Source organism: Onychostruthus taczanowskii, unplaced genomic scaffold (assembly GCF_017590055.1).
Source record: "Onychostruthus taczanowskii isolate IOZ18803 unplaced genomic scaffold, ASM1759005v1 scaffold32, whole genome shotgun sequence".
Taxonomy (NCBI): domain Eukaryota; kingdom Metazoa; phylum Chordata; class Aves; order Passeriformes; family Passeridae; genus Onychostruthus; species Onychostruthus taczanowskii.
Genome location: NW_024500572.1, coordinates 8802633 through 8814291, shown reverse-complemented (window position 1 = coordinate 8814291; position 11659 = coordinate 8802633).

Sequence of the window (11659 nt, the reverse complement as noted above, 5' to 3'; positions counted from 1 at the left end):
CCCTGCTGCTGGAGCTTGACCCTGCCAAAATGCACAGACCCACCTAGGGATGCTGCTGTCAGCCCTTATGCTCTGCAAAACCTCTTCTACCCGTTTCAGGCTTCAATATGAAACACTAAGCAAAAGAAGATGTTGAAGATACTGCAAAGGCCATCTCTTGCCATTTCTGCTTGTCTGACGTTTGTGCAGGTCTTTCATCCTGGTGGAGGGGAGGTTGTTGCTGAGAATTCTTCCTCCTGAGCCCCTCAATTGACAGGAATTTCAGTCGGGTTCACAGCTATTCACAGGTACCAAATTGGCTGTCACAGACCTGACAAAGTATTGGGGCTGGACACAGCAAGTTTCACACAAAAGACATTACGATCTCACAACATAAGCCACATATGGACAAGGAGGAAGGTTTGCTTTATATAATTTGCAAAAAAAAAAAAAAGAAAAAAAAAAATCAGATTTAAGCACTGTAAAATGAGCTTTAAAATAACAAGGCTGCAACAGATGCTCATTTAATGAAATAACAGTAAACTTTCACATTTTCAAGTGTCTATTTAATCATAACACAGGTTCATCCTCACCATCATCCACTAGATTACCACAGACATATTGCAGCTTCCTGCAAACGTCACCTAATCACTTCCTCCGCCATCCCAATTCATTTCCCATAGCACAGCCCCAGCTGGGCACGAGGAAGCTGTGGCTGCTGCTTTGATTCCTGAAGTGCAAGTGTATCCAACTCTGCCCATGGTTACAGGTGTTGTTTGTCACTGAATTACAGAACCATGGACTGGGTTGGGGGGACTTGAAAGCCCATCCAGTGCCACCCCTGCCATGGCAGGGACACCTTCCACTATCTCAGATTGCTCCCAGCCCCATCCAACCTGGCCTTGGACACTGCCAGGGATCCAGGGGTAGCCACATCTTCTCTGGACAAAGCATAAGGAAAGTGGTTGTGCTTCTCCACAGATGCAAGTCAACCACAGTGGCAATAAAACCCTGGGCATAAGGATATACTTAAAAACATCAGAGATGGTCCTTGTGCTTTTATAGGTAAAAGAAATCAAATGTTGTATGAAAACAGTCAGGACTTCAATGCGTTCAGAAAGGCCTTTCATGAACGTTAGGCAAGAGGACAGAAATTAGAAAATACCTTCAGCCAAGTAAAACTGGCTCCATTCACTGAAACTATAGTAACCATCTGCTTTTTGTTGCCTCTGTGCTCTTACAATACTGTCCAGAATGACCATGCTCAGAGAAAGTGAACACAGAGGAGGGGAAAAAAAGAATTATTTACAGCAGTTCTACAGCCCTCCTTTTACTTCGATGCTCTATTTAAATATTCTGGCTGTTTCAAGGGCTTGGTAAAACTCGCTTTTGTAGACTGAACACAAAAAACAAACAGGAGAAAAATGCAGTATTTTCCTCCCTCAGCCAGAATACAGTCAGAGAATAGTGGTTAAGCAAAAGCAGAGTACACTAATTACCAAGTATACAGCTGCTCCTACCTGGCAGAAAGCAAAGGAAAAAAAAATCCTATGAGTCATCAAATGCAGTTCCTAAATCTGGAAAAGCCTTACAAAAATAAACTTCCACGAAGAAGGGACCAGCTTCAGAGGAAAAAAGAATGATGCAGATAATAAAGATCATTATTTCAGAACAAAAAACTATTTCCAGTTTGAAAGGAAAAAGTTTTTTTGGCAAGGCAACTACTAAATATGTCATCTAGTTAAAAACAGCTTCTCTTCTTGTGGTTTGTTGGGGCAGAATGAGCGAAGAGATCTTCTACCAGATTCTTTTTTTACATCAAACACTGAAAGGGGGTGGGAAGGAGTCGTTTCTAACCCAGCTTAGAAAAACTTTATTCCTCTGATGATCATCAGCACTTCTTACATCCGCTGTCAACACATACAGAGGTCCAGATACTGACTAAGAACTCAGGGTAAGTTTTAGGTCCTGCTTGAAACAGGAATGATAATCCTGACTTCCCAGTTTGCAGACTCACAGGGATACAAATACACAACTGTTTATGCTTTGGCAGAACTTCTGTTTTGCAAAGCCCTTACCTGTGTAGTTTCTCATGTATTTTAGAAAACAGCAAATGAGTCTCTAAATTACTGGTAGCAAAACAAGAGAATTTGTAGCAAGCATTGCTTGAAATTTTTATTTTTCAGTTTTGTTGCTAACTTTAAAGTTTCCCTGAGTTCTTTTGGGAGTCCTTTCTTACACTCATGCATGGCTACTGCTGAAATTATATTACACTGGCCAATACATTTCAAGATATTTAAATTTTAAAATTAAATTGAAAAAGAGAGGAGCTGAAACTTCAAATCAGTTGTGAGCTGTTGGGGGAGAAGGGTGTTGTGAGCTTTTTGTGAGTTGGGTGACAGAGGAAGCGAGTTCTGACCCATCTATACTCACACACTAAATGAACAGATTGGCACAAGAGCCACTGCTGCCCACACATTCCCCCACCAGGAAGCCAAAACTTCATTTCCTTCAGTTTTCCAAATAGATTTTTTGATCCAAAATTCAAACAGTTTAATTAAAACTATTTTTGAGGAGAAATGCATCAGCTTCACAACCTGATCCCATGAGCTGTTCCATTATAAACTGCAAAATATCCTGATCTCAAAAGTCTTTTTCAGCCTAAATGATTGTGTGACTCCATGGAACACATTTAAAATAAAGCTTAAAATAAAGCTATGAAGTGTTCTGAAACAAAATCTCCCTTTCAATTATCCTCCAAAATGTCTTAGGAATTGCAGTGGAATGTCTCCTTTCTGCCCAAATCACCAGATCCCCTTTCAACTACCCCAAGTTTCAGCTACTTTATACTCCCACCTCTCCTTCCTCCTCATAACAGTTACTAGAAATTTGCTTCAGGTTTATTTTAGAAGGAAATAATTAGATTTACAATTAACACTCCAAAGTATTTCTTGGGTAACATTTTGCCATTGCTAATCATTTACCCAGTGGCAAGGCACAGGAATCCACACAGGGTGAGTGTGCAAGGACAAACAGCCTTGGTTTGGCTGTTTTGAGAGCTTGGGGGCTCTCAAAATGCAGCATTTAAAGTGAAAAAGACCATGTTTTACAGGGAGAATGAGAGTTTTCCAACTTCCTTTCAGACTGGCCTGTAATTTCCAAATCTTTCATTTCCAAACAAAATTGGCTGACTACTAATAAGTTTCCTTTTGATATTTTTTTCCCTTGAAGTCTAGCTGGATTATCAGCACAAAACAAGTTCCTTTTTTCCTTACTCAAAAAGTATTTGACTGCACAGCATCTCCTCTGAACAGACAGCAGGAGACTGACACTTACAGAAGTAAAAACAGAAACCCCAACAAAACAAGCAAAGAAGAAAAGAAATATAATCACACACATCATTACTGAGCAATGCTATTTGATAAAAATAATTATTTATGCTCAATTGCAGTGTAATTCTTCCTTCACCTCTCCTGCATTTCACAAGGTTTTCTTAGCAGGTTTAATCAAATTTTCCAGAATCTTGCTGGATATTTAAATAATGACATGCCCACTTAATTTGCACAAAAGAAAAGGCATGGATTAAGGTTTGCCTTGATTCATTGGTTAAGCATTAAGTAATTAGATTTGCCTTGTTGTTAAGGAGAGGATAAACACATTGCTCAGTTATGATCTAAACCCAAAGCTGCCCCTCTATGTTTTTTTATCCTCCAAAAAGTTTCTTCCAAGTGGACACTCAGATGACCTAAATGAAACAAGGGCCTGGAGGGACCGGGCACCGGGCACGGGAACTGCTTCCCACTGCCAGAGGGCAGGGATAGACGGGATATTGGGGAGGAATTTTAAAGAGATAAGTTAAATTAATGTGTTGTGCTCTTCTTCCAACGCAGCCACAAATCTTCACACAGATGGAAATTATCATCCCTAACTCTACACCAGCTCTCATAACGAAAAAAAAAGGAACTTGGCTCCAAATATCTTTTTTCCATCCTGTTCTTACGATGTACTACCACACAAAACAAAAGAAAAAAAAAAAAAGAAAATGCACAAAAAAGATGGCATCACCTCCTTGATTGCAAACACAGAGACAGCTAGAAAAAAGTAATTTATACAGTGCAGGATCAAGTGAGGAATGGTGACACAGCCTAGAATTGAGAATACACCAATCACCCTGTATAATAAAAAGAAAATTTGATGCTTATTATACGTTAATGCTCACCAGATTGTTCACAAAATACAGTGTCTAGAGACATCTTGTTCACAGCATTTACTATTGAAAAAAAGCCACAGAAAATAAATCTAAAAGCCTCATATCTCTCTCCTATAAACCTACTCCCAGGGCAGAACTGTAGTGAACATTTGTACAGGGTTTGAGCTGGGGAAGGTTTACACACTCACCCTGCTTTATACTTCCTGAAAGTGTTTATTTAAGTTGCTATTTTCCATTGCTGTTGTGACTCCTGTCATTTGAAACACCACAGAAACAGCCACAAAGTGTCACTACAAAGCCAGAAGAACAACAAGACAAAGCTCAGAAAGAACAAAGCCTGTTTTGAAGTCTGACGACACCTGCACAAATACTTTTTTTTGGAAGAAAAATAACCCAAAACTTTTTCAAGTGAAAAATAACCCCTCCAAAAACATATAAATGCAAGTGAAACAGTCAAGATAAAAACAAGGAAGTTCAAATGCACTTATACTGGATAATAAAAGAATTGGTTTGTTTGCTATCTACAGTGATTTTTCCTAGGAAAACATTCACCAGAAGACAAATATTTAATATTACTCAAAAGCAACAGTCCCTGTTTAAAGCTGTTCTGTAAGACCAACAACTCTGTTGAGCAGGCAGTGTTTATAACAAAAACGTGCTTTTTATATCAGACAGTTTGTGCTAACTCGGCAACATTTCCAGCTCAGTACACTCTGTACCGGCGGGGCTTGCCAGAAACTCGGCTCTCCACGAGCATTTTCCTATTTGTTAACTATTTCTTCCAAAAGAAAGGAACTAATCCCAGTGTTTCGAAATCCTCTTCCCAGCCATTTAACAAGGAATTCATTTGCCTAACAAATACACAAGGAAATACTAATGTAAATAGAATAATAGCAAAATAATTTCTGCTATGTAAATCAGAGAATCCGGTGGTTTAGTTTTAAAGCAGAGCAACACAAAGCCAAGCATTACCACGTTTCCTAAAAGGCTAAATCAGAGAGGAATCCAAGAGGCACGAAAGGCTTCTTATCTTTTCCCAACTCTATTCCAGATAACAGCCAAAAAAGCCCCTTTACATTTGGATTCCGTAGTGCTGGTCGTTTTTTATTTAATAAATATTGATGAAATGTTAAAATATTTATTAACTCAGAGAGAGAGAAGGGTGGTTGATGGTCTAACTTAATGGATGGGCCAGGAGCACAGGCAGCCCTTCACAGAACCACTGCTGTTCAGAGTAGAAAATCCACGGAATCACAAAAGAAATGTGCATCCACAGTCAAAACCTACACACCTCCAGTGGCTACATCTCTTCAAACCTCAAAGCCACGCTGAAAAACAGGAATCTCAGCATTTAGGGGTGATTTGCAGCCGTTTGGCAGCTGCCCCTGACCCTGCAGAGGAAGAACTTGGCTACAACCAGCTCAGCTCACTCAGCCACATGTGCTGAACACGTTTGCTGTGCTTGCACACCAAGGTCAGGGTGCAGCGCATCCCTCACACACCCAAACCAGGGCATGTGACACAAATACCTGTTGTCACAACAAATGGTGCCTCCTGAGAGGAATAAGCACCAGGACCTAATGCCACCCATGCAATGCACCCACTGCAGATGAGTGACAAACCCAACTATCACACTGGTATTGAGGAACAGTAAATGCTGGGCAATCACCAATTCTCATTGCTCTGCCCCTTCTGGTATGTACAAAATGGGTTCTTTTGGCAGCAACGAAATACTGACTTCTGAAAAACTGAATCCATTTCCCCAAAAATCTGATGATGGGATTTCAGGTTACGATGGCTGTGCCTGCCACTTCCTTTGTGTCTCACCCTCTTGGACACTGCACAACACAGTCAATTCTTTGCAAAGCTCCCATTAAATAAACTATCATTACATAAACAGCCCTATTTTCACAGCACATATGGTTTTGAAAACTCCCTTTATCCACTGGGCAGCTGCGATGCTGAACAGAAGCTATGGCCAGAGTTATGGTACATGGCAGAAAGTTCTGTGAATCCCAAGTTTCTGTGTGTTTTTATTTGATTGCAAAATGTCACATTTCTGACATATGATGGGGATTTACATCTGCAAATGCTCAACATGTCACAGTGACAGACTGGGGCCATGCTGCCTGTGTGTTTTGTTAACACTAACAACCACAGCCAATAAAACTCTGTGAGTCTTTGTACTCCAAATGCATTCTGTATTATTTTCTAATATATTTGTACAAAATATATTAACTTCTTCCATTTTCCTCAAGCACTGTATATTCAAAGGCTTTAAAAAAGTTACAGTTCATGGGATTTCAGGGTTGTATTTTCTCTTATTCTTTTTCCTTTTCATTTATTTATTTATAATCTCATCCCAGATGTGGCATCAAATGCACACAGCAGGATATCCTTAAGCATTACTTTGTAGAGTTCTTTGTGTCACCATCCAACATTCTTAATCATGTGAAGATTAGCAGAAAGACATAGCTGGGAGTAGTGTGAGCAATGGGAGGGGAAACTGGGTATCTGCTGGTTTAATTTAAAACACTTCCACACCAGCTCTGTCTCCTTTTCCCAATTTCCCCAGCTCCCAGAGACAAGGTGGAGCAATAACCAACCTTCCCTTCCATTCACTATCTGCATTGCTTGCTTGTTCAGCACAGCACTTAAACCAGGGCTCCCTCCTCCTCCATCCCACATCCTGCCCACACATCCTGGATAACTTCACAGTTTAGAGCTGGTGGCCAGGGGGGAAAAGCTGAACACAAAAGCTTTGGCTGAGAAAGCTCCTAGTTCCTGGTTCCAGTCATATCTGCAGCTCCAGATCCCAAAGCAAGGGCAGCCACTGGTCTGGTTTGCAAACCACTGCAGGCAGCCCAGTGAGGGAGGGTGTAAGGATCTGAGAGCTCAGCATTCCCACAGAACTTGTCCACTGCAGGAGGAAGACAGGACACCAACAGTTCCACGTGTAAGACAGGCAAACAAGGGGGCTGGTCTGATTATTGGCCCCACAGGCATTGGGAGGTTGTGGATTTCCATCATAGGTCACTGTTCTTAAACCAAGACCACTTAACATGTGCAAAGTAACCACAGAAAGCTTCTAACAAACTGTACAAGTGACAAGAAAAGTAATTTTTAGGATGCAGTAATTCATTCCTCAACCTAACACGTTAATCTGAATTGATACCTGGGATTAAGTGGCCACAAGCCCAAAAATGCAGAGGCAGTAATTGTCATAGGGAAACTCCAGAAAAGAAGTGGACCTGCTGACAACACAACTTCAGGCCAGAAGCCGAATGACAAATTTTGCCTCTGACACATATGGACTAACAGGAAAACAAATTAACAGCAGCCTGTTCTCACATGAAATTATGAGACAGCACAATAGTGTAAAAGTCATCTTATATGCAGAGATCTTAAACCTGAATTAATAGAGGACTATTGCATAGTTACTGCTAGTTATAATTTGGAATACATTAAAACCTTTACTTCCCCAGACCAATATTTAAAATAAACAAGAAGCAGTGAACAGGCACAGCCACTTCATTAAAGTGATTACATAAACTCTCAAACCAAGACTTAATTTGAATTAATAGTAAAGATAAAATTGAATGCATAAACACGCCATGCAGAAAGAATGAAGTTCTGAAAAGAATTAAGTGGTTAGATGATATCACATAGCAAACACCTGATGAATTCATTAAACACAAAGCATTGCAGATGCCACGATACAGCGAGCAGTTCCTACTTGAAAAATCAGATGGATGTCAAACTTACAAAAAACTAGTGAGTCTTAACAGCTGCAGGACGCAGGCAGACGTTTTGCAAAGCAGCAGCAAAATTTGAACCCAAGACTGATACAGCCAAAATATCAATACCAGACATTATTAGTTCCAATGAAGTTACTCCAGTGTTTGGGAGAACAGCTTCTATTTCTGCTTGGAAGTGCCAGGGATTTCTCCTTTAGACCTGCCCTGTAGCTGAGATCCACTTTCCCCCAGACACGTTCCCAAGGGGAGACCCTCAGCTCATCGATTACATAAACTACTCTCTAGTCTTACTCACCTTTGCAGGGCAGCTAAATATATGCACCACGACGTAAAATCTGCAGAGCCATCAAAGCACTTCTGCTGGAACAGAAGAGCCGACAATTTATGGGCTCTTCAGTTGTGCCTGCTTTTATCAGGCTGGTTAGTTGAAAGAAAATGCACACATAATTACTTAATCCCATTAAAACAAAGACAAATGACAGCAGACAACTCCCAAGCTCAGCAGTTTGAGCACTGTAAGATTCTGAACTCACACAGAAATGAATCAAGGAGCCTCCTCTGTGGGCAGCTCCCTCCACAGCCCCTCTTATTTTGGCTACATCAGCATCACAGCTCTGATATCCAGCCAGCTCCAGAAAATGGCATCTTGGACAATGAAGAGCTTCCAGATTTCCCAATGTACCAGTAAGCCAAGGTTTCCACTTTTTCAGTGAAGTGATTACATGTCAAATAAAGCAAGTAAATTCACAAGAAGCTACTAAAATTCAGTTGCTTCTTCCAGCATTTGGGGAGCACAAGCAGGAACCCCAACGAGGCAGCAAGTGGCAGTTTGGGGTTGATGCTTAATTTTAACATTTTGAATTTCAGAAACTTACTGGAACTCCTGTTCAGTGCACTAATGACAAAATGTAAACTGTAGTCAGTACCTGAAGAGGGAAAATGAAGCAAATTAACGTTTCTTTAGGAGATTTATAACACAGGTTTGCTGGCATGTTTACTAGGCAGGAATAAATAAACGTGTAAAATAATTGCAAGAACTCATTGAAGAACTGAAAACTGAACTTATGTAAATTCATATTAAACTCAAAAGTCATTTATTTTTAAGGCAGTAATCATTTTTTTTTAATACAAATACATATTTAGCATACCTCTAAGCACCAGGATTTTTGTCTCTGCTGTTCCCACACAATAATCTGAGCCCTTGAATGTGAGCAGTCTCACCTCCAGGCTCAGCCATCCTACAACAGCTGTCTGGGACAGGACAAGCAAACAGTGCTGACTGTAATGTTTGCTCACCAATTACCCCTTTGTAGACTCACTGAGAACCTCCCAGGACAAGGCCAGGCAGGAACCCCTATCCCAAAAGGGGAGGGATTAGGAATTTCAGTACTAGAGCACATTACTTTTTAGACTAAGCAGTAACAGTCTTGCAGGCAAAACATTTTTCTTCACGCTTTCCAGGCCTTAACTGTGGTTTACAGCAAAAGAAATAGTAATAAAATAATGCTTCCTGCAGTCTGGTTTAGTTTAGGAAAAAGGCAGAGAGGGACTGAGCCATAATTCCACATACACCTGGGACAGGGGATATCTGTCTGGAAGTTTTCCACTTCCAAGGACAGCTTGTCCAGGTACAAAGGCTCTCTGGGGAGATCTCTCAAGCACGCTGCTGTTTATTACTCTCACCTTTACCTCACCTGCTTATTAGTTCCTGAATACACTATTTCCCAAAGAACAGGAATAAACGAGTGGGAACTGCTGCACTTGGACTGCAAAACCCTGTGGGTACAAATTCCATGGATATGTGCAGAGGACCAGAGGGCCTTACTGAAGCTGGAAGCACCAACACCAGCAGAGAAGCAGCAGCAACGATGGTGACATCACTTCAGGACACCCCAGTTTTAGTGAAGTATTTCATTTATTATAGTATGGTGCAGCAATGGAAATCTTACTTTGCTTTGTACAGAAAATCCAAATTAGTCTTCCAACCCAGGGCTGCTAGGAATGGCAAGAGAATCCTTAAGTTACTTGTAAGTTATTCAAATGATAATGTTAGTACAAAATAAAAATAAAATGTTATCTTCCAATAAGCCAACTGCACATTAAAGAAAACCTATAAAGCTTTCATCAGGAACAAAGATTCCTCTTGACCACCAGCCAGTTAAGGTGGCAGAACTCTCAGGAATATCTCTGGAAAGGGTAGGATTGTCAGTTAAGCCCTTGACCATTCTATCCCAGCACAGTCCTACATCACCTCCATCCCTTAATAAGAGCAGAGGACATCACTCAAATACAGAAGCCAAGCTTGCTTTACAGTCACACTGCTCATTACCACAATATCAGAAATCACATCCTTTTCATATAGAAGAGATGAAAAAAAATGACAGAGCAAACACCACACACTTCCCCTTCAGCTGCCTTAGAGAACAGATTCCAGGGAATTTCATTGACATATGTAGCCAAGTATTGCATAGAATAAATTTTGTCAAACTCCAAAGGGACCAAGAAATTTTCCTTCCAGCTCTCCAGAACCATAAAGCCATCAGACTCCAAGCCCTGCTGCTGCCCTGTTGACACAATAACACTGTCCATACTTCCCATCTCTTTAGAGAGCTTTAAAGAATAAGTATTAAATTCTTAAAGCCATTCCAGTAAAAAAATCCTGTACAATGACCCTTTCATCACCTGTGACTGGAAGTTTCCCTGGTGGGAAAGGTGTTCTATTACTTGTGTTTCAGAAGCAACCAGAAGGTCATGGAACAACTACAAAATAGAAATGTTTTATTGCAAATCTGATATTTATTCCCTGCTTAGAAACTGCCACACCTGCCACCTTCTGCTTGCTGTTCCTTCTAAGCCCAAGTTTATCAATATAAGCACTTTAATATAGTAAATTCACACTTCAATTTCTCCAGGAGTTTAAGGTGCTACTTTTGCGTGGTTATTTGTACGATCCACCCATCAATTTGTTGTGGAAAGTTGAAGCATTTCAGTTTGACTCCTCTGGCTCACTGACTATTCCAAAACAATAACTGTCCTAGGATTTGGTGCAAATACTGGCGAACACCGTCCAGGAGGAGCAGAGAGATCAGGGCTGGGAAGGGGGAGCAGGAACGGCTGTCGGGACACCGGGGAACGGCGGAGGTGCCCGTGCCAGGGCCCAGCCCAGCACCGGGCTCGTGCCAAGGCAGAGGCAGGGCTGGGAGGAGGCAGAGGCAGCTCAGGGAGCTCCCAGCCCTCGGCACTGGAACAGAAACTGAAACTGTGCCGGGCTCCCAGCAGCCCCGAGCGGAGGGAGCGCACGGACGGCTGCAGTAATCAGGTGGCACCAAAGCAGCACCAGCAGCACCGCAGCCTTTGCTGCTCTGAGCCGGGCTCAGCACCCAGACCTGGGCTGCAGCTCCTGCTGGCTCTGCTCAGCTCCAAGGACATATTTAAGCGTGGTTTACATCAACAAGCAGGCAAAAGCATTTCAGCTGTGCCCACCCTGCAGCGTGCCTTTCCTTTGGCTTGTACCTTCACTTCAAACTACTGAGCATTTCAGCCTTGGAAAATCAATGTTCCACTCAAAGCTCTACTTATCATTATAGGAGTGACTGCAGCTCACAGGTGCTTAGTGTGTTTGTTTGGGGTTTTTTTAACCAAGAGACTAATATTTAACTAACAGCACAACTCCAGCCTTTTCCTTCTGAAACCCCCATTTCCCACGGGCAAA